The 23641-nt window shown below is 45.3% G+C and overlaps 1 protein-coding gene across 2 annotated transcripts in view; it reads left to right on the top strand.

The window, feature by feature from the left end:
* Nucleotides 1-4834: 4834 nt before the first annotated feature.
* The window catches only part of NOD2 (nucleotide binding oligomerization domain containing 2), a 249801-nt gene continuing 230994 nt past the window's right edge, over nucleotides 4835-23641 (top strand). The window contains exon 1 of one of the 2 annotated variants that reach the window (XM_085639531.1): nucleotides 4835-5039. The gene's annotated coding sequence lies outside the window, so the exon portion shown is untranslated. The remainder of the gene's footprint in view (nucleotides 5040-23641) is intronic. The other variant, XR_014972358.1, reaches the window with a different exon arrangement.

A 23641-nucleotide genomic window follows, 5' to 3' on the forward strand; every position in this document is an offset into this window, starting at 1 on the left:
CTGCACCGAGGCTGCAGGAATGTGAACTTTTACATGATATATGTGTGTGGATTATTTTTGTACTTTCGGGTAGGTGGGGGCCACAGAATGCAGGGCTGCAGAGCAAATAATTTCCTAAAAACGTGCAATATACAAATTCAGACTGGAAACTAAGTGCTCGAAGTTCTGTGGTTCGTATGCGTGTGAACTCTGTGTGTTTAAAATCGCAGATTAGGGTTCTAACAGGTAAAGTATTGCCTCGCTGGTGTGAGTTCGTTATAGTCAGCGGGAACATGTGTAGGAATCCACCCTGGTTTCATGCATCTGGTAAAGGACCTCTCTGAATGTTGCTCACTTGTAAGGTCTTACATCCCTGTGCATCTACTTGGGTGGTGGTGACAACGAAAGGCTGGCTGCTTGTTACTGCCTGCGGCGTGCTGTGATGCTGCTATGCGGTTCGCCTAGGGGACAAGGGGCGTCACAGGTGACTACAAGTTGCGGATCAGGTCATTGGAGGGATTTGAGCTTTTTAAAGGCAGCAAGACAAGCGGTCATTGGTAGGTAGTCAGTGGAATAAAGGGTGCCCCCATTTATTTACCAGTTGCTTTAGATGAAAATTCGGAAGAGAGTGGTGCGCGGGGGGGTGTTTTCTGTAAAACTTGTAAAAGAGAGGGGGTGGCAAGGTGTTTCCTGTCCCCAACCTCCACTTGTAACAAGCTGTCGCCATTGTGAAACAAGCAGGAAGTGGGATAACGGAGGGGGTGGCAAATGGTGAGCACTTTCGCGGCGGCTTTGAAGTTCTTAGTGGCCGCGCGGCTCACTGAGAACATCAAAGCGGCTGCGAAATGAGCTTTTGTAAACGGGGGATTTGAAAGTGCAAACTAGTGCTTTTAGGCTGCCAAATGGTGCGCCCGCCCGGCGCACATGCACTGTATTTGGAGGCCTGAAAAGCACTAGTTTGCACTTCTAGATCCCCCTTTTACAAAAGCTCTCACGAGAGCAGCGCTAAAGCGCTGGCTCAGGTGAGACCTAAAAAAGCACATGGGAACACTGGGTGGCCGGAAATGTGTGGATGCTCGCAGATTCTGAAACGTTTCCTCACAGAAATGTAGTGGCGGCCGGCATGCCTCACGGGTAGCGGGCGGGGTCTGGGGGACGGAGCGAGGGGGGCACGGGCTCGAGGTAGCGCAATAAAAAACAAAACAAAAAAATGCACACACTTACTTTGCCGCCGGTCTTGCCGCCGCGTCTCAGCTCCTTGCTCCTACTCTCATCATGGGACAGGAAGCCAGGCTCCCCTGACCAATCACAATGCTGCAATGCAGCATTGTGATTGGTTTTGAGCGTCCTGCTTCGAAGCTTAACCAGGGAATGGGGGCGTGGTCTTGTTCTCCACGCAGGCTGTAATGCAGCCTGCATGGAGAACGGGGAAAGTGCACATGACTGGTGTGGGCAGCCCGAGAGGGCCGACCAAAACAGTCTTGAGCAACTGGAGTGGGCAAACCACTCCTCTCCTGCCCTGCTCCATCAGCAGAGCAGCCTCGCCCACTCGCCATCCCGCAAAGGAAGGAAACATAAAATGATAATAACTAAAAATGATTATCATTTTATATTTCCTTTTCTTCACACTGCTCAGAGCAGTGGGGCAACGCTCCTCCGCCATAGTGGAGGAGCCGTCACTGCAGAAATGTAAGAAAAATGTGTGTTTTAGCCAAAGTTTGAGATTTGCAAAGATTTGTGCCTTCCAAATGTAAGGCAGTGTGCAAGAAAGAAGACATTATACAAAATGCCCTCTGAATAACATGATATTATGGGTAACCACAAACCCAAGGTGTGCAAAGAACCACTTTTCCTGAAGTCAGTATTTGGTGTACATTTCAGAAATACATAGGTTTTCTTCATACCCATTTTTCATTGTTTATATGTTACCATATGAATTGCTGTATAGAAGGTGCACAATGAAAAATCATTGTACGGTGCAGATCAGTTGTTGGGTCTGGGTATCGTGTATTTTTGGAAAACCTACAAACCATATATAGTCCAGTGACCAGAAGGTTCTGTCGGACGTAACTGTATATTGCCTTTGTAAATTGGCTATCGGGTCACGAGCCCCTACTTTGTTTAATCTTTTCCTGGCAGATCTAACAGGGGAATTGGACAGCACTAAATCGCACGCCCCACGGTTGGGGGACATCACGCTGTCCAACCTCCTCTATGCCGATGACCTGGTTCTAATAAGTCGAACTCCAATTGGCCTTCAGCAACTTCTAAACACTACCAGTACATTTTCACAGCGTAATGGATTAAAAATCAACCTAAAGAAAACAAAAACTATGGCTGTGAATTATAAGAAGGCCAGAAAAAACTGCTGGTACTTGGACGGACATAAACTGGACCATGTAGCATGCTACAAATACCTGGGAGTCCTAGTAGACAGCAGAGGCTCGTCCAAACCGCAATTAGAGACGTTACAACGAAAAGGCACCATGAGTTGTCTCGCGATGACCCCCTTGAAGAAAATATTGCCAGACTACACGCTTGACCCGCTTCTACAAGTATTGAGAGCTCGCCTTCAACCGACGCTAACATACGGGAGCGAATCAACTCTCGGAAAAGATGCTCTTACCCTCGACAGAGTGATCAGCAAAACTTACAGATCCATCTTTCGGCTACCCAACTATGTATCACCTGCGCAAATCCGTTTGGAGTTCGGGGTTCAAAAACAGAGAGTGGAAAGAAGGGGCAGCTTCATAACATGCTGGCATAAGATTAGAAATGCAGAGCAAGGCACTTTAAACGCCCACCTTTGGATTGAGCTGCAGCGACGAGAACGATCATACGCAAGGAAATATCTGATGGAATCGTTAGAAGTACTCGAACTGTCTGACCTCTGGAACACCCCAGTAGACCACAAAAGTTTTAAAAAACGAGTAACAAAGGTTACAAAAATAACATCGCTACTAGAGGACAAGGAAACTCTAGCAAAAAGGGCACACGGATGGACAGTCCTAAACGACTATAAAACATTAAAGCCTCAAGCGTATATGGACCACGGATTCAAACAGAAGACCAAAGAGAAATTTTTAAAACTGCGACTCGGTATATTACCAATTCTCCCTCACCTGGCTCCATGGAAAAGGAATCAGGAAGACAAAACTTGCCGTCTCTGCAGTACAGGACCTGAAGATCTAACCCACATAATATGTATCTGCCCAATCTTAACGGACAAAAGGAGATCCTTATTACGCGCAATATGGAAACAAAAGGGTATTAGAACCTGTAGACACGCAGTCAAAGTATGTTTCAATCCGCAGGAAACCCAATTAAACTGCAGATTCACAAAATACTTTGACGTAGTGGCGGAGAGAATTAAGGAGACACAAAACGAGGAACCTGAGAAACAGACAGACAGTGCCTCTGAGCATAAACTTATGGGCCACAGCTCTAACGAACAATAACAAAAAAATGTAAACTATTAACATGAACTTCATAATTTTAACTCCTGGCAATTAATTTTTACTTTTGACATGCATCTTTTTTTTAAATTGTGTATCTTAAATTGTAAGTTTTTATTAACTGTGCAATAAAAAATTATCCCGGCTATCGGGTCACGAAGTTACAGATGAAGATGTGGGAAACTGCTGGGTTTTTTTCCTACTCATTGTCATTATTTATATATTTTAACAGCTAGTTTCATAGAGGAAATCCTAACGGATCTATACAAATGACCCCTTTCTGAATTTAGAATTGTGTCTGCTTCTTAGAAATATATAACTTTCCTGGATCACCCTATCCGAAAACACAAAGATTAAGAAACATGCACTGCTTCTTTAAAAAAGGCAAAAATGGTGGAGAAAAATATGTTTTTTTGATACAACGTTGCTTGTTCCTGAAAGCTGGGTAGATGGTGGTCCTAACACAACAAACATTTTGTTAATGCCATTTGTATAAAAACAAATGCTTTCTTGCAGAAACAATTTTTCCCATTCCAACCACAAAAATCAAAATGTAGCTATATTTTGGATATTTTCTTGGTTCCCTTCTTCGGAATCTGCAAGCCTAGAGTGCCTTTGGAATCCCTGGGATGTTGGAAAAAAAAGGATGAAAATTCGGCATTGATACTTTTTGTGGAAAGAAGTTAGGAATTTTTAAACACCAAAAAAAAATCCAAAAAAAGGGCTTAGCACTGGGAAGATGGGAGAGACTAAGCCCTAGCAATTAATAGGTAAAAGTGCTGCGTTAGCATGTGGCCAGGTGCACGTTCTCAAATCAGCAGTCAAAATCTGTGAGGTAACAGCAGCTTGCAGACCTAGTGAGAACACCAGTTGCTTTGATTTCTATAGCAATACACATACCGCTGGAACTTAAGCTTGTAGACAAGCATGAAGACAACTTTTTAACCCTTCCTTAAAACAAGGAGCCCTGCAAGTTTTCTGGGTCCATAAGTGATGTGCTGTCCCAGCCCAAGGTTTCTTCCTTTGAATTCTGGTTGGTGTCGTTTTGTTTGTTCCATCATAAAACAGCACTACAAGTCCAAAAATCCAAATAAGAACCTGGAGTAGAAAATTGAGAGATTTCAGAGCCTTGTAAATGCAACAATTTACAGTCTTTAAGGGATTGATTATTAAAACATTCCAAAGTATTACATATTGTGAAAGTCACGTATTGTAAAATTGCAACTCTCCAGCATCGAAAGATTTGTAAATGTATACAAACACCTTTGGACACAGGGACGGGTGCATAAGCCACTTTGCTAAAACACAAACATCATGGACACTTTGATTCACTTTCTGGGCGACACAGAGCCTCCAGTGCGATGAACAGTCCGTCTTCTATGTAGATGATCGTGGGCGCTCCCTTTGCCACTCTGTCATCTGATGATCTGCAGAGTCCTCTAACCTGCGATCAGGAACCCAGCTCCTGTACATTTTAGACTTGCGGAGAGAACGCCGACGCTCCTGGCTGCGGTACTGTATGAGGATTGTCCCTTTTCCATGTCTACCCCGGGAGGATGAGTCGCCAGGATCGGGCTATTGAGGTCGGAAGAAGACAGAGTGCTTGTGAGTTTCCGTTGTAAAGTTATACACTGTTTAATTATGTAGCCCCGTTGTTTACAGAACTTCTGAATGTCGCAGGGTACTTTGCATTCATACATTATTAGGAAAGGCATTCAGGATTTCGATATCACATGGATTATTAATAATTCGTGGGACTTGCCTGAGTGGGAGGAAGGAGCGGTGATGCGATCTGGCATTCGCTCGAGGAAGACTTCGGCATTTCTGTGTGATTATGCAGGACAGCAGTTTGAAATGTGTCCCTTCAGCCCGTTGGTAACAAGTCACATATCTCGTGGGCGGATAAGAGATCGGAAACATTTGCTTTACGTTTAAAACATTATTTTCCAGTTTTGACAACAGAACGTATAAAAAAGCAGAGGGGATTTATCGCGGTAGTTCCCAAACAACCTGTCATGGTGCATGCAGGTTGCACTCAGGGCTTTAAGTGGGCCGGGTCTCACCGGGTCGGAGCACCGGCAGTTTTTTTAAGGGGGCCTCGAAACGGGTCTCTATCGGGCTCTGTTTTGTGCGCTGGCACAGACGGTCCGTTTTTTTTCCAGACTGTAGTGACAGTCCGGAAAAAGTGCGAGGGCGCAAAACAGAGCCCTTTAGAGACCCGTTTCAAGACAGGAGGCACATCGATGTATCCTGCTCACACTCTCACAAGTGGAAAGTTACGGCATGACATCATATCAGGTGAGAGGGAAGGGAAATCCTTTAAAGAGTCATTTTCTCTCTGGATTTCCCTTCTCTTTTTGGAACGCAAGAGCAACAACATTGTCGTGGTGTCACCAGTGCTTTAAGTGGAAGCTTTTAGAATATTCTATACAAGCCATAGTTGCTGCTTATTTATCTTATGCAACTAACAACCATTGACAAAGCCAATAGTCCTGACTTGTAGGTATGATGTTACTTGTTGTATCATATACCTAGATGCAATGACAGAAACAGCAAAATACAAGTCGGGCGGCACACTATGCTAACCACAGATTTTTAACGTACTGTTTTTAAGCCACGCCCTCAATTACATTGGCCACGCCCCTTTGAGAGACCCCCCCAGTTTTTTCATTCCACTTAAAGCCCTGGTTGCACTGTGTTTTCACGAGGGGATAGCGCCTGGAGGCAGCGTCAAGGCTTAAACACTCTCCTACGTTGTGAGCAGATGATCATCGTGGTTTTCTGCCCTCCGGGGTTGCTTAATCAAAAGTTAATTGTTAAGTGAGAGAGTGAAAGGCGTGATCGGTGATGTTTGGTAGTGGTGGATGAAGGAGCAGGGCTTTAAGTGGGCCGGGTCCTGCCAGTGCTCAGCTCCGACAGCTCTCAAAAGCAGGTGCTGAGACTGTCCCTGTCGTGCTCTCCATTTTTCCTCTCACCATCAGAGTGAAAAAGAGACTCGTTTTAGTTCTTTCACAGTCTCATGGATACAGAACGGAAGCATTTTCAATGTTTTATACAACAAAGCCTTAGTTTTTGCTTATTTGTCTAATGCAACTAACAACCATTGGCAAATCCAATAGTTCTGGCTTGTTGTAAGTGTAATGTAATTTGGTGTATTGTATACCTGGGTGCAATGACAGAAGCAGCAAAATACTAGTCCTGGTGCGGCACTCTATGCTAAGCACAGATTTGTAGTTTACGTGTTTAAGCCACCCCCTTAATTAGATTGGCCACGCCCCTTTGAACCACCCCTAGTTTTTTACTCCATTTAAAGCAAGATTGGGGACAGGTAGAGTGGCGGATGAATAATATGGAATGCGATGAGTGAAAGAATGGGTGGTGAAGAAGAGAGACTGGAAGAAAGCAGGAAGGCGGGAACGAGAGTGGATTAAGAGACAGCATTAAAGAAGAGCAGCGTGGATAGTGACAAGACATTTTTACTGTGCATTTGTAAACTACAATTTGCGCTTTAGAATGCAACATTTAATAGTGAGGTTCAAAAAATGACTTAGGGGAGGACTCGAGTGGTTTTCTTTAATTTCTGAAAAACATTGCTGGTCAAATGTCCTTCCTAGATCTACTGGGACAATGTGTTTTTCTACATCTTCGAAGCACTCACTTTACATGAGCACCAGTTACATTGCACAAGGTCACAATCATCGTTTTAGGCACCAGAGATTATGTGTCATTCGCCCAGAATGACAGGATGTTTGGCGGCGCCTCTCCGCATTGATTGATATTTGTTAGTATTCGAAAAAGCGCGTTATCATTTGAGACAAGCATCGGCATAGCCAATAGGTCTCGCCTTTGGGACCTTATAAGTGTTTAGCCATGCAACAGTTGCATAACTAAATACTTATAAGGTCCCAAAAGCGAGACCTATTGGCTATGCAAAGCGGCCCTGCGGCCGCGAAAGTGAAAGTAATCGCGCTAAAGCGCGGCGCGCGCGCCCGTGCACATGCACTGTAGCTCTAGGCTGGCCTGGTAGCACTTTTTGGAGCCCTCTCAATAAGTCTCGCCAGACCAGCGCATGCGCTGGGTCAGGCGGGACCTAAAAAAGTGGAAATATAAAAGATTAGGTTCTCAGACGTAAGATGACTTGGTTTCTTCTTTGTGCATTTGGAGGGGGGGGGGGGCGGGTGAGGGGACTGAAGAAGGATGCCTTGATTCTTTGTAACAGCCTTTCATTCTGAGGTAACTGGAAGTGAATGTAATTTCCTCCTTAGCTTTTCAGTCGTCCCCTTTGTTGTCTTTTCCTGCACAAACATGCCACCCATTTAAATAGTTTCCTTTTCACGAGGAACTTAGTAAAGTAAGTATTTATCAAACTGTCCTTAGGTAAGTCAATAGTGCGATCGCTTTGCTGGTATTTATGAAGCGCCCAAAGCAAGCCAGACTATGTCTATCAGACAAACAGACACACAGGAGAAGCTAGGATGCCCAGATTAACCATGTGTCCATCTTCCTCCCCCACACCTTACTACCTGAGAAAACACCTAAGTGAAGTACAGACGAGGTACGAGTCTGAACACTAGAACCCTCTACCCATAGACAACCTTTCGAGCTCCACTATCCATATACCCGATATTGCGACTGAAAAGCATGAATAGAGGCCCTGCACGTACATAGGGGGTAACAGTACCTCTGTCCAAGAAGCAGCCCCTCCCATGGTGCATTGCGCCTGCTCTACAGGTCAGAGTTGCATTCCAAGCCACACAGGTGTGGCGGACTGTTGTCTCGGGACCTAACCCCCCCTTGGAAAGATGGAGTGTGAAATCGGATCCTGCCGTCAGCACAGGTGTAGCTACTGGGTGCAGGTATGCTGTTGCGGTCAACCACCGTGACCTTTTATTGTTGTAAAAGTTGACCTTTTATTGTTGTGAAACGACGGTCAACTACCGTGACCTTTTATTGTTGTGAAACAGGACAGCGTGCTGTGGACTCCAAGCTCAGATTTGGTCGCCCCCTCTAATGTATTGTTTTTACAATTCAATAGCAGATGATTACATATACTTTCGGGCAGTTATGGGTGGTTCTTGGAAGAACACGTGCTGTAAACATTCGACACAGCAGGAATACTGTTCTTTCTGCTGTTCTCCCTGTAACCAAGTGCACTGTAAACACCTCCTTTTCATGGATAAGTGGGTGATGACACAGTACACTTTCTGTGCATCTCATATTTCAAATAAGACGCGGTAACGCTGAGGTCACGTCCAGATTCTGCCAGATACGACTCGGTGACAGTGTATTAGTTTCAGGCGCAGTTGTCACACACATACATGGAAGGGCCTGGGGTGACCAGGTACTCAGTGTCATTTTAATTCATCCAACTGGGTAATACAATACACTGACAACAGTGATATGTAAAAGCAAAGACAGGAACAGAATCGTGGTGTCACGGTGACACGGAGCCATCCAGTCCCCCACAGTGTCCCTCCATTGATGTGTGACTTTCTTTGTGTGTGGAGTTTTGAGGGTGACCCGATTTTGGAAACTACAAACCGGGACCTTTCACAAAAATAAAAGAAACGACTACAATTTTACACCAGCCGAGGGGCAGAGACCGACTGCGCTCGTAGAAGAAACAAAGAGGGCACTAAGGGAATACATGAATTGCAAGTTTTAACCCTAGAATCATATCTGGTAATTACATTGCTTTCGGATACGCTGTAGCAAGCCCTTCTTGGCACACATAAAAAACATCCTACTGTTTTCAGTTAACCCTTGCTAAAAACCGGGACATTAGCGACGTTTGCCGAAATCTGCAGGGAAAGCTGGGGGGAAACCGGAACTGCCCCGAAAGAGTGGGTGTATGCAAGGAAGAGTAAACCGGCCGCAAACAGAGGCCTCGGAGTGCACGTGAAGGGCAGAGTGCACGCGCGAGTGTCTAGACTCGCCAGTGAATGAAGAGGCGCTTTTAGTTATGGACCAGATCTATTGGTTTTGTGAATGCTTGTTCAATGAGCTAATTCGATTCAGCTTTGTGGGAAAATACGTCAAAGATGACCTATGTTGTTGTTGGCTTTTACTGTCAGATGCTTTATGATTAGGGCTCCCAGTTTTCCGTTTTTACGGATTTCTACATATAAATGCAGACTGAAAACTATTTTTCCTTTGTCTGTATTTATTTTTAGAAACAGAAAAATACTAGTAAATCTGTGCATGGATGAGGTCGCCTTCTGGCATGTGCCAATCAGCAGTGAGGAAGCACACCTCGGGCGCACGTTATGCTCCTCTGCTACAATCTAGTCACTCGCCTCAAAGACACTCACTTGCAGTGCACGTTATGTTAAAGGCAGACGGCCCATTGTCATTCTAAATGTGATAAACATCTGCAGTCAGAATGACAATGGGCTGTCCACAGCCTGTGCGAGGTCGGGGAGGGGCTGTTGCATCCCGTGGAGTTCCAAAGAGAAGTGCGAGCTGGCCCCAAGAACTTTTTAACTCCTGGGGCTTATAGCAGCTAAGCTCCCCGGGTGCTCTGATAAAAACTGAACAAGGCACGGGCCTTGAGAAAGCTGACACCAGCCCTTTGGGCCTGCTGCCACCAGTCCCTGGTGCGGGGGGTGCCAGGAGCTGTTTACACAGGAGCTGTGGGTTCCCGCCTTGCCCTTCAACAATGGACTGCCAGGGACGGGCATTTCTTCCTGAACTCGATGTCATGAGAGGCAGACAAGGCCTGGTCTGTTCGGGGAATGCCTGGCGTTTCCTCCCCGTGAAGAAAGGCTCCCCCATGGCTGAATCGAGACACCGCGAGTGAGGCGTTCTCCTTTCCACCCCTTGCCGTGTTTCAAAGACACAAAGCTACAGAGATGCATTTTCCATCACCAAGTGTAGTGTGACAACAACGTGTTCATTTATATAGCGCTTGCTGTTTCAGGTTTGCAGCCTCGCAGAGCTACAAATAACTACTGCCACCTACGCCCAACTATATTTTACTCATTTGATTGCACTCAGAAGGAGTACACACGTGTACACATCTGCCCAAGAGCACACTGCACCTGTAGAACTAAGGTCCTGACCTGTTTCCCCCTCACTCCTGCAGTACTTACAGCACCTCGTCTGTGAAGGTGTTGTCACCCAGAACACATTTTTTTGGGAGCCTGGACTTACTTTAATCCAGAGCAAGATAGGGACAGGCTGAAAACTGAGAAAGAAGGAAGAGGAAAGTAGGACAAAAGTGACAAGAGTGAGACAGACTAGAAGTGCAGATGAGAGGGAGAATACTGAGACTAGAATGTAATAGAGAAGGAAATATCCTTTCCCCAGTCAGAGTACTGTGGGGAACTTGTGGCCTTGTGTAATTTGCCAATGATGTTCACTGATAGCCCGACATAAATCAAGTACAATAATCGTGGGGGCGCAAGGGGGGTTGGTACCTTCCTGTTGGCAGGGGCTGTTTTTCGGCTTACAGCACTCCTTTTCCTTACTACTTTAGAGACACAGAAAGGCCTGTATCCTTTTGAGATGGTTCCAGTCCAGCAATTACAAATCAGTGGGGGTTCGACGTTGAGAGCACATCCAGTTTTGGAGCTCTGTAGATTTTAGCACTTGTTCTGTGTGCTCTGGGCTGTTTGATTTTATTTTTAATCCAATGACAAGCAGTTTAAAAGAGAACAGGGGCCCTGAATGAACTATGGCTACCAAAGCACCGGTAAGGAAACATAAAAAAAAAAAAATTACTATGAAAAATGCAGACGTGTTTACTGTGGGAATTGCGGCTAATGTATGTAGCACTCGAAAGTTGGATCAATTAATACTGTGATACTAACAAATGCAATGCATTTCTTGTATATTATAGAAGTAGTACAGCACTAAGTTTACTCAATGCCTTCAACTTCAAGTGTAGAAAGGCATTTTATTTTCGCTGTGTTTTCAATTTACATAAAAGTGGGAAAATACTAGTTGTAGCGTCGTCTTTTGCGTGTGGCAAAAATAAATGTGGATAAATACAGAAAAAATGCCCAAAAAATAAATACGGATAAATACAGATGGAAATGGCAAAAAAAAGATACCATAAAACCGGGAGCCCTATTTATGATTCACTTTTGTTGGGAATGCCCTGGGTTGGGTCATCGTGTTAGCTAGCGTCACTAGCTGCAGCACGTGGGCGAAGGCTGCACCGGTGAGTCACGTGACCTCCACGGTTGGCCGAGTCCATCAGGGCACAGAAGACCAGGGGCGAGGAGAGCAGCCGAAGGAAAGTACCACTATTCTCCCCGACTCAGGAGAGCGGGGGAGTGTGCAATACAGAATTCTCATATATTTCAGACCCCAATGAGGTGAAAGCGGGAAGTGCTGCAACAGGGAGCATCTGCCACACATCTGTGGTGGCTGAAAATGATGACCGAGCGTTGGACTGTGAGCACAAACCTGTTATGTGAATTAAATATTACAGCTGCTAAAATGTGTTTGAGGGTATATGAACCGCATTTACACTGTGACTCTTAATGGCTAAATTGAGACATGTATTTTTAGCTACTGGAAGTCAGAAGTATGTCGACAGCCAAGCACCCCCTCATCTACAGGTGACCCTCCCCTGAGATGTTGGGAAAACCCTTCTCTCCTCCTATAATCCCGCTTATAGGCTACCATCCGGGCACTGCTCCACCTCATTAATGCAAGGCCTGGAGAGTGGAACAGACGCAGGAAACCTGAAACAACAAGCATCTACAATGCAATAGGTCTCGCAGTTGTTAGTTTGAGCTATTGGCATTGTAAATGGCAATGCCTTTTATTTATGTGTTGGTTTTTAAAACCTAAATAAAAGGCATTGTCATTTACAATGCCAATAGGTTAAACTGTCGCAAATGCGAGACCTATTGCATTGCTAATGCTTGTTTTTTTTCCCTTCGTGAAGCATTAATGAAATGGTGTAATGCAAAATGGCAATAGCTCAACATCCTGCAATACTGGAAAAATCACTTAATCTTCCCATGCCTATAAACAATGCATGTAATGTAACTGTTGCTCATGTAAAGCGATGGCCCTTCGGCTACACTCTGCACTATATATAAAAACTGCAGAAAAATGCACTAAGCAGTAAAAACAAAGCCTTAACATAAGGTAAGATGAATAGAGACCCATGTACTGGCACATCTGTACAAAGTGAAACCACAAAACCTGGATAAATATCTGGCTTCCCCACTTAAATTGTATGATCTTAGGCAAATATTTTACTTCAGCAAAACACACAAGATGATGGACGGAATGTTGCACATTGGCAAAACATTCACCCCCAGTCACAGATCTGGGTTTAATCCATTGTTATTTTGCTCACCACCCCACCCCAGTTCAGACATGGCCCTATGCAAATCAGTCTTGACTCTGTGCCTCATGGGAACAGTCCAGACCGAACTGCCAAGCCATGTCTTCCCTGGACCGGAATCAAGCATCCTAGGACCGGTTTCGGGGTTTCACCCCTCTTCAGCCAGGATAGCTTGACTCCAGTGGCGTAGTGAGCACAGGACCCACGTCTGAGCATACCCTTCCCACATAGGGCGAACAGCAAAACACACAAGATGATGGACGGAATGTTGCACATTGGCAAAACATTCACCCCCAGTCACAGATCTGGGTTTAATCCATCGTTATTTTGCTCACCACGCCACCCCAATTCAGACATGACCATATGCAAATCAGTCTTGACCCTGTGCCTCATGGGAACAGTCCAGCCCGAACTGCCAAGCCATGTCTTCCCTGGACCGGAATCAAGCATCTTAGGACCGGTTTCGGGAATGGCATGGTGAGCAAAAAACGATGGATTGAGGCCCAGATCTCTGCACTGGGGTGAATATATGACATTGTTCTGCATTCTGTCCATCAACTGTTGTTTTTGCATTTGTCACCCCGAGTGGGACGGGTATGCCCAGACGTGAGTCCTGTGCTCTTCATGCCACTGGAATCAAGCTATCCTGGCTGAAGAAGGGTGAAACCCCGAAACCGGTCTTAGGATGCTTGTTTCCAGTCCAGGGAGGACCTGGCTTGGCAGTTCGGGCTGGACCGTTCCCATGAGGCACAGGGTCAAGACTGATTTGCATATGGCTGCGTTCAAACTGGAATGGCATGGTGAGCAAAAAACGATGGATTGAGGCCCAGATCTCTGCACTGGGGTGAATGTATGACATTGTTCTGCATTCTGTCCATCAACTGTTGTTTTTGCAAATATTTTACTTCAGCAAAACTTTTTTTCTTCAGTATCACACATGAAAGCACTTTAAAAAATGTGAGCTCAGACTACCAGTAGTACAAAACGATAACTTTTAATAAGGGGAAACATCGTTTACAACGCGGGGATTACATTGCGATGCCATTACATCACGGTTTTTACAACGCAAGTCGTTACAACGACGTGCGCTAGATGGCGCTCTAGGACAAGGAATAGTATAATTTACTATCCAACACCTTCCCTACTGTACGTAGACTGGAGTTGGAATAGTAAATTATACTACTCCTAAGTCCTATTCCTTGTCCTAGAGCGCCATCTAGCGCAAGTCGTTGTAACAACTTGCGTTGTCAAAACCGCGATGTAATGTACCGCGATGTAAATGTATGCGTTGTAACGTCATACATCCTTTAATAAGTATTTCTCTGTGCCATACTTAAAGAAATACACTTTTTTAAATTTTGAAGAGACTTTATAATACTTAACTTGGTTCGTTGTATGGTTTACATGGAAAATATTTTCGTGGCTCGGCTCATGCACAGGGTCTAAGATCCGAGCCAGACCAGGCTTGGATCTGGCCCGGCTCTCCCTGTTAACTTGTGACCACACCCACCTCTATATATTCTTCTACTGTCACACACAGGACTTCTAGCGATGCGCCTCTATGTTTCTCTGCTCCAAGCACTACTGTCTAACTACTGAGACCGCAATAAAGCTCTCATATTGTCACTCTGTCTATTTTAAAACTTCCGCCATTCATTGCGCCATTTTTCATGCTCTTGAAATACACACATACTCGGGCCTGCAGGCTGCATTGTGGCGCTTTAGGTAGAACAAACCTGTAAAAACATCACATTACGTGATAATCGCCCCGGAGGCAGTGTACAAGACTCCTGCATTACCGCCCAAACTCCTGCTCCTACTGCCAATCAGACACAGCCCTCCCCCTGCCCCCACCAACCCACCTTAGGAACACAGAGCATCCTCTAAAGCCAACACGAGGGGAGGGGCGGGTCAAAAACGAATCGTATGTAAATGAAGTGGAGATCAGCTTGAGATAGGTTTAATTACTGCGTGCTTGATTGAGCACTGACAACCCTCTCCTCCGTCGCCTCCGATGCAGTGGTGAAGACGCATGCACACTCCAGCTGCAAGAATGGCAGAGAAGTGCGCCAGGCGCGCAAAACCGCGTGATCCTGGGCAAACGGTTTCAAGTGTGTGATCCTTGGCAGACGAGTTCATGTTGCTGTACCTCAACACCCCAAGTGCAAATTTGGAAACCGGTAAATTAGCCCAGAGTACGCCACAAAGACCACTTCCCACACACATAGCTAAATCGAGTGCAACGTTGAGCCGCACATTATTTTTTTGACTAGACCTAACTCATACAAAAGATGGAACCTTTTCATGTCTCACACACAGCAAAGTCGACCAGACGTTCTTTCTTTAAAATTCCTTAATATACGTTTAGAAACGATGATAAGTGTCACATCTGGAATTAATTCAACATAAATTATTAAATTAAATTATTGTCTAGTATTTTCCTGTTAAGTAATTCGTCATAGTTTTGCTGTCCGTGTGATTTATATACTGCGACATTCGCATCATTTCCCTTTGTGTAATTATGTAAAATTTCAAGAAAAATATAGAGAATTGCGACAGGACTTTTCCACTGAAGGGATGGAAAATAACATATTAGTAATTATGTGACATAACACCAGGTAATTAAAGTTTTGTAGGGGTTTAATTTATATAATGGGCTTTTGATGTTCATGTGGTCATGGTTTGGTTGTGAGGGCTGAACCAGGGTCCTGGCTCAGTGCTTCATGAGAACTTACAACTCGCCCACCCTCAGCTGCCAGTTGACTCTGCACTAAAAGTAACAAGCTCTGCAGCCTCGGCTTGTTAGTCAATTAAATTTCGCACACTGGGATTTTTAAGCCGGTATTTACAAAAAAGCAAAACTACAAGTCCCGAAATGCACCGTTGTTACCTAAATATCCATAACTGGCTCAAAGGGCCTCATGTGGCTTCTTAGCAGTTATGAGTGTTGATTTTGAATGCAATATAAGCAGGAGTCGCGTTAGAAAAAAGGAAGAAAAAAAAAACCAACACTTCACTTTGTTATAATTGGACTATTTTTTCTTGAGGGCAGATGGGATTAACACGTTTACTACTGCTCCATCTTTGCCCCCACTCCTGCGTCCACGATGGCTCCTTTACCTCCCAATGCCATGATAGCAGTCCCTCTGCTGCCCCATTACAGCCGACATCTCTGTTCCTACTACTGGCGCTCCTACGGCCCATCTTCAATGGCCCTACATCTTCCCACTGCCCCTATTAGATCACACCTCACCACCCCAGTAACAGCCACCACATTGCCCTACCTGTACCATATCCCACGTCACTTCTTCTACGAGTGCCTCCACTACTGCCATCACCACAGCTTACTACTACTTCATCACTGCCCCTAGAATGGATTCCAGCCCTCCCAGAATGGTACCTCATTTACTTATGGAACAATCACTGTACCTGCTGCTACCTCTATTACTGCTGCTAATGCTTCCATTACGACTACCTCTACTGTGGCCCCTACAGCTTCCTCTACAGTGGCCCCTACTACTGCCTCTACTGTGGCCCCACATCTTTCTCTACTTTCACCCCATCTGATTCCCCTACTACTGCTTCTCCAACTGCCCCCACTGCTTCCTCTACTGCTACCCCTGCAGCTACCCCTACGACTGCCTCTACTGCGGCCCCTACATCTTCCCCTACTGCTACCCGTACGACTGCCTCTACTGTGGCCCCTATAGCTTCCGCTACTACTACCCCTGCAGCTGCCCTACAGCTACCTCTACTATTGCCACTATAGTTGCCTCTAGTGCTGTCCCTACAGCTACCCTACACTGCTGCCAGTACCACTGCCTCTACACTTACCCCTATGAATGCTGCCCCTGTCACGGATTTAGTGATACGAAGTCTGCAATCAAGTGGTTGCGACCCTTGTTCTTGCTAAACGTGGCACCTCTCAGTGACAGCCCCCCACCCCCCTGCACAATGACTGAATGACGATCGAAAGGACGACGAGAGAACGGATAAATAAATAAAGAACGACTCTGCTAACATATGTGCGAATGGGCGCGTGACGACTGGAGTAAATGAACGAGTCAATGAATGCACGAACAAAGAGAAAACGTTAGACTTCAGTGAAAGAAGAAACGAAAAAAAATAAAAGCATGAGTGAAAGAACGAACACCGTACATTAAATGAATCAACCAATAAAGAGGAGAACGAACCAGTGCCAAAAGATTACCTAAATAGCAAACACACATCAAATACATGCTGGATAAACACGCACACAATCAATGGATGGACGACGGAAATGCAAAGGGATTAAACTATTGAACGAACAAATTACAAAACAAACTGCATATAAAGAAACGAACGAGTAAAATAAAGAATGACTGAGAAAAGTAACAACCAATGAATAAGTGAACGAATATATGAAATTGAAATGGCTCATGAATCTGTAACATGTACAGGTTGCAAGACATTCTCTGGACCTGCAAGGTGCGACCAAATAAAAGCCTGAATGACCTGACGCAGAAACAAATAAAGGAGTGAACGAACACAAGAATGCGATTAAACAAATAAACAAACACAGTAGGCCAACCGGGGCGCATCTAAGCACTGCGAAGAATGTCTTACAGAGCAGGCGCAGTCCGGTGGATTTCCCCTACTCTCCAAGACACTGTCTTTATTTCAAGAGGTCCATCTGTCAGTCATCGGACTCAACCTGGAGCCACACTACACTGGGAAAAATCCTTGGGTGGCAGCAGTCACGAAACTAACCAATGGTAAGCCTGGCGCCACACCAGCTGCCGGGCACCTATATCCGCCACTGTCGAGAGATCCTGGCCTCTCTGATATCATTTATATCTAGCTCTCCCCTTGTACCGGCAGTCTTGTGGGCACTATACAATCAAGTGATTGTGGAATATGCGAGTATTCTTTTTCAAGCTCGCGCTTGTTTTTCTGGTTGGTATTTGTACAACAATGCCTGGTCTGTTCCTTAATTGATATTGTTCCAGTCGCCAATCAATGAGAGAGCCGACTGGCGCATGCTCCAGGCGTGAAGGCAGCGTGGTTGCAGGAAGCCTGGAGCGTGCAGTACACGTGATGCCCCCTAAATATAAGAAATCCATTTGCGACACACGGAAAGCAGACGAGCCAGGCCGGATGGGTCAGGCAACCTAAAAAGCTAATTTCCAATGGCAGGCCACCGTTTAGCATAAACAGTGACGCCAGCCAACGGAAATGAGGGGCGGGCTTCAAGCCCTTTTCTGAAACTCCTCGTTCACAATAAATCTCGCCGAGGCGAGCAGCGCTTTGCGCTGCAACGTCACGCGAGACCTAAAAGGACATTATTAATAGCATGCTCAGTGCCCCTCTGAGACTTGCCACTCAGGGCCTGTTTGAGCTCGCCCATGCCTAAAGCCTGCCCTGATCCGGGGAGGAGGGTGGACTCTCTGCACTGGTGACCTGGGGCTTGCAGGCCTACTCAGAAGAAAGTAGCAGGGGCTGCTGGGATATTGAATAATAAAGGAGCGGAACAGGGATCAGTCTCGCTCCCGTAGTTTTCAGTCAATCAATCAATTAGGGGTTTATAAAGTGTGCTAATCACCCGTGAGGGTCTCAAGGCGCTGGTGGGGGGAGGAGAACCAGCTACGGATCAGTTGAAGAGCCAGGTCTTGAGGTCCTTCCTGAAAGTGTGCAGGGTCGGGGAGCGTCTGATGTTCACAGGGAACTTGTTCCAGGCCTTGGGTGCGATGTAGGAGAAAGCTCTCCCGCCTGCTCTGTTTCTGCGGGTGCTGGGGACCTCTGCCAGGTCGAGGTCGGCGGAGCGGAGGTTCCACTTGGGTAAGTGGAAGGAGACTCTCTCGTTGAGGTTTTTGGGTCCGATGTTGTTGAGGGATTTGTAGGTGTGGATGAGGAGTTTGAAGGTGACCCTCTTCTCCACGGGGAGCCAGTGGAGGTCTTGTAGGTGTTGGTTCATGTGCTCGTGGCGTGGTGTCCCGAGGACGAGTCTGGATGCGCCGTTCTGGATGGTTTGAAGTTTGTGTAGAAGAGTTCTGTTGATTCCGGCATATAGGGCGTTGCCGTAGTCCAGTCTGCTGGTTATGAGCTGGTGACGGACCTTCTGCAGTTGGGAGGGATCCATTTAAAGGTCTTGCGGAGGATGCGCAGGCAATTGAAGCTGGTGGAAGTGACGGCGTTGATCTGGTGACATTAGCGACGTTTGCTGAAATCTGCAGGGACAGCTGGTGGAAAACCGGAACTGCCCCTAAAGAGTGGGTGTATGCAAGGAAGAGTAAATCGGTCCGCAAACAGAGGCCTCAGAGTGCACGTGAAGGGCAGAGTGCACGCGCGATGAATGACAGAGTGTCTATACTCGCCAATGAATGAAGAGGCGCTTTTAGTTATGGACCAGATCTATTGGTTTTGTGAATGCTTGTTCAATGAGCTAATTCGATTCAGCTTTGTGGGAACATACGTCAAAGCTGACCTATGTTGTTGTTGGCTTTTACTGTCAGATGCTTTATGATTCACTTTTGTTGGGAATGCCCTGGGTTGGGTCATCGTGTTAGCTAGCGTCACTAGCTGCAGCACGTTGGCGAAGGCTTCACCGGTGAGTCACGTGACCTCCTCGGCTGGCCGAGTCCATCAGGGCATAGTTGACCGGGGGCGAGGAGAGCAGCCGAAGGAAAGTACCACTATTCTCCTCGACTCAGGAGAGCGGGGGAGTCTGCAATACAGAGCATTGCCATTCGCGTATATTTCAGACCCCAATGAGGTGATAGCGGGAACTGCTGCAACAGGGAGCATCTGCCACACATCTGTGGTGGCTGAAAATGATGACCGAGCGTTGGACTGTGAGCACAAACCTGTTATGTGAATTAAATATTACAGCTGCTAAAATGTGTTTGAGGGTATATGAACCGCATTTACACTGTGACTCTTAATGGCTAAATTGAGGCATGTATTTTTAGCTACTGGAAGTCAGAAGTATGTCGACAGCCAAGCACCCCCTCATCTACAGGTGACCCTCGCCTGAGATGTTGGGAAAACCCTTCTCTCCTCCTATAATCCCGCTTATAGGCAACCATCCGGGCACTGCTCCACCTCATTAATGCAAGGCCTGGAGAGTGGAACAGACGCAGTAAACCTGAAACAGCAAACATCTACAATGCAATAGGTCTCGCAGTTGTTAGTTTGAGCTATTGGCATTGTAAATGGCAATGCCTTTTATTTATGTCTTGGTTTTTAAAACCTAAATAAAAGGCATTGTCATTTACAATGCCAATAGGTTAAACTGTCGCAAATGCGAGACCTATTGCATTGCTAATGCTTGTTTATTTTCCCTTCGTGAAACATTAATGAAATGGTGTAATGCAAAATAGCAATAGCTCAACATCCTGCAGTACTGGAAAAATCACTTAATCTTCCCATGCCTATAAACAATGCATGTAATGTAACTGTTGCTCATGTAAAGCGCTGGCCCTTCGGGTAGACTCTGCACTATATTTAAAAACTGCAGAAAAAATGCACTTAGCAGTAAAAACAAAGCCTTAACATAAGGTAAGATGAATAGAGACCCATGTACTGGCGGACCTGTACAAAGTTAAACCGCAAAACCTGGATAAATATCTGGCTTGCCCACTTAAATTGTATGATCTTAGGCAAATATTTTATTTCAGCAAAACTTTTTTTCTTCAGTATCGCACATGAAAGCACTTTCAAAAATGTGAGCTCAGACTACCAGTAGTACAAAACGATAACTTTTAATAAGTATTTCTCTGTCCCATACTTAAAGAAATACACTTTTTAAATTTTGAAGAGACTTTATAATACTTAACTTGGTTCGTTGCATGGTTTACATGGCAAATCTTTTCGTGGCTCGGCTCATGTACGGGGTCTAAGATCCGAGCCAGACCAGGCTCGGCTCTGGCCCGGCTCTCCCTGTTAACTTGCGACCGCACCCACCTCTATATATTCTTCTACAGTCACACACAGGACTTATAGCGATGCGCCTCTATGCTTCTCTGCACCAAGCACTACTGTCTAACTACTGAGACCACCATAACACTCTCACAGTGTCACTCTGACTATTTTAAAACTTCCGCCATTCACTGCGCCATTTTTCATGCTCTTCAAATACACACATACTCGAGCCTGCAGGCTGCATTGTGGCGCTTTAGGTAAAACAAACCTGTAGAAACATCACATTATGTGATACTCGCCCGGAGGCAGTGTTCAAGACTTCTGCAGTACCGTCCAAACTCCCTCTCCTACTGACAATCAGACACAGCCCTCCCCCTGCCCCCACCAACCCACCTTAGAATAAGCATTTGCAATGCAATAGGTCTCACAGTAGTTAAAGTTTGAGCTACTGGCGTTGCAAATAATGATGCAATGCCAATAGCTCAAACTTTTAGTAATGAGAGACCTATTGCATTGCAAATGCTTGTTTTTTAATGCACTAGAAACTAACCTTATGCTAACAAGCTGTGTTTACACTGTCCTTCCATTTTCCAGCTACCATCGTGACCACTACTTTTGTTTCTCTGCTCTAAATAAAGAATTGCACGCTTTACACTAATAAAGTGAGAATGTTCCCTGATACTTCCCCGCACTGTTTCTAATCAGGGGCCTACCAACTGTCCCATGCTATCGCTGTACAATGTTTCCACTAGCGTGCTTAAAGAAACTGTGAGAACAACAAAACCCAATTCAATACCACTGTGAGAGAATTCTCAAATGTAGTAAAATGTTCCTCCTTGCTTGTTCCTCATTGGTGCACACTCTGAGAACAGCGCCTCTGTGTAGAACTGTAGGAAAGTCATTGTCCGTAGTCCTATAAAAGGACGAATGTTATACTGTACCCCAGAACTCCTATTCCCAACCTTTAGAAGGCGAATCTGTGTCGGGTTTCATACAGAACTTTACTGCGTTCTTGTACTTATGAATTGTATTGCTTTGCTTCTAAACCCTTTGAGGGCATATATCCTGTATACTGTCAATTAATTTCTATTATAAATTTACAAAACTTTAACTTGTGTAAGTCATTATTATTGAGAATCTTTCAGTCCTGAATATTAAACTTGTTATAAATGCGCTAGAAGCTTATCCAATTGGGAAGCGCCAAGTCTGTATTGGACTTCAAAGCTCCCTGTCCTACCATTTGGAGTGCTACTGACATGATTTTTTTAAAAATAAATCTTTTTATTAATCAGTTGTTCAGATTCACAGCAATTCCGTTCGAATGAAAAAGAAGCACAGTAGGCCACTCGCACAATGCTTTTACATTTTCCATCGTAACAATGGTTGGCTTCAGCTAGCATGCACAGTATGTAACATGTGACATTCCCACTAATGCATTTGAGAAGGAGCAACACTTTACCTTCTCTCTAGTATCTCCCGACACCTTCATTGTGTCTCCCAGTATTGTATCCAGGTTCCTCAAATCTTGTCGAATTTACACTGACATGATCATTTAACATGAGTTTGCACGCTGACACCGTCCACTAATCTTGGCTAGAGGTAGCGTCAATAAGTGATTTTATTGCACAGGAAAATACAGCTATGCAGTACGCCTCAATTGAGGATGCTATGATATTGGTTCAAGGTAGCGGAGAGTTGCCAAGTAAGCATTCTTCGTCATACTGGTATCCTCCTGCTGTTGCTTCACTCAGAATGCAGTTTGAGGGTTTGATGACCGTTTGGCTAACGATCTGTGCTGTTTCGAGTTCACAGTTTGAATTTTTCACTATTTTCAATCAGTAGCATCACTTTGCACTCCCAAAGCAAGAAAACTTAAGCAATTGTTAAGCCTAGTTAATTTGTATTGCGTTTATGTAGTTCTTACTATCCCTGATGAGATTTTGAAGTGTGGCATTTTTCACCGTTTTACATAGAGCGGTTTAAATGAACACCAGCTACATTACACAAGGTCAGTCACACTCATTTTTTAGGTACGGGAAATTAACTGCATACATGCCAACACTCCCGATTCAGGCGGGAGACTACCGATTTGAAGGCTAGTCTCCCGCCTCTCGATTCCAGCAAGCAAAAACCCGATTCCTCGGGGTTTCAGCAGACAGGGCTTGGTATTGTGTAACATGCTAATTCTATGTCAGGACAGGAGGCTCCGATTATGCTTTCTCATTTCTTTATTAGAAATGCTCAGCAGCCAATTAGAAAAACTGTTGTATAACGAAAAAACTACAGTACCCATGAACACCAGGGTACCACGTGACCAACCATAAAGTCTCACATATAAAAGGTAGTGTAGGTGAAAGTACGTCCTCTTTCTTTGCTGCTCCGCAGCCAGTTAAGTGCCTTTTTGTTTATCTCTATAGCTTTGATACTTTGTTGCATTGATACTTTGTTGCGCTATTTTATGTATGCCGCTTTGAAGCACTCGCTTGTGTCCTTTGGTTGCTCTGATGCTTTATTGCATTGATACTTTGTTGCGCTGCATGCCGCTTTCAAGCGCTTACTTGTGTCCCTCGCACTCGCTCTGTGCTTTTTGTACGCGTGGTTCAGGGTCTGGGAGCGTGGTCTCACCTCCCGAGGTCCGGACGCTTGTCGGAGCGTCTGTGTCTGTTCTTACGTGGAGTGGGAGTACAGGGGCTGGAGGACTCGCACGCTAGCGCGCGAGCTCCTCTTTTGCATTTTCTCGAGGCGGCCGTTACCGCGCATGCGCGGCGGCCATTTTGTTTGTTTATTTTCGTGTTCCTCACGGAGATTACGATTGACCCGGTGGTTCATACACCGCTGCTCACAGCCTTGGTTTTACTTCAGCCCCATCGACGCCCTTTGCATTTTAAAGGCATTGGGCTGCATAATAACGCATAGGCTCTGCCTAGAGTGATATATTTTCAGCAAGCCCTCCCTCCACAATTTATTATACATACTGGGTCAGGTTTTTTACCTTTCTTTC

This window comes from Triturus cristatus, chromosome 12, assembly GCF_964204655.1.
Source record: "Triturus cristatus chromosome 12, aTriCri1.1, whole genome shotgun sequence".
In the NCBI taxonomy this organism is placed as follows: Eukaryota; Metazoa; Chordata; class Amphibia; order Caudata; family Salamandridae; genus Triturus; species Triturus cristatus.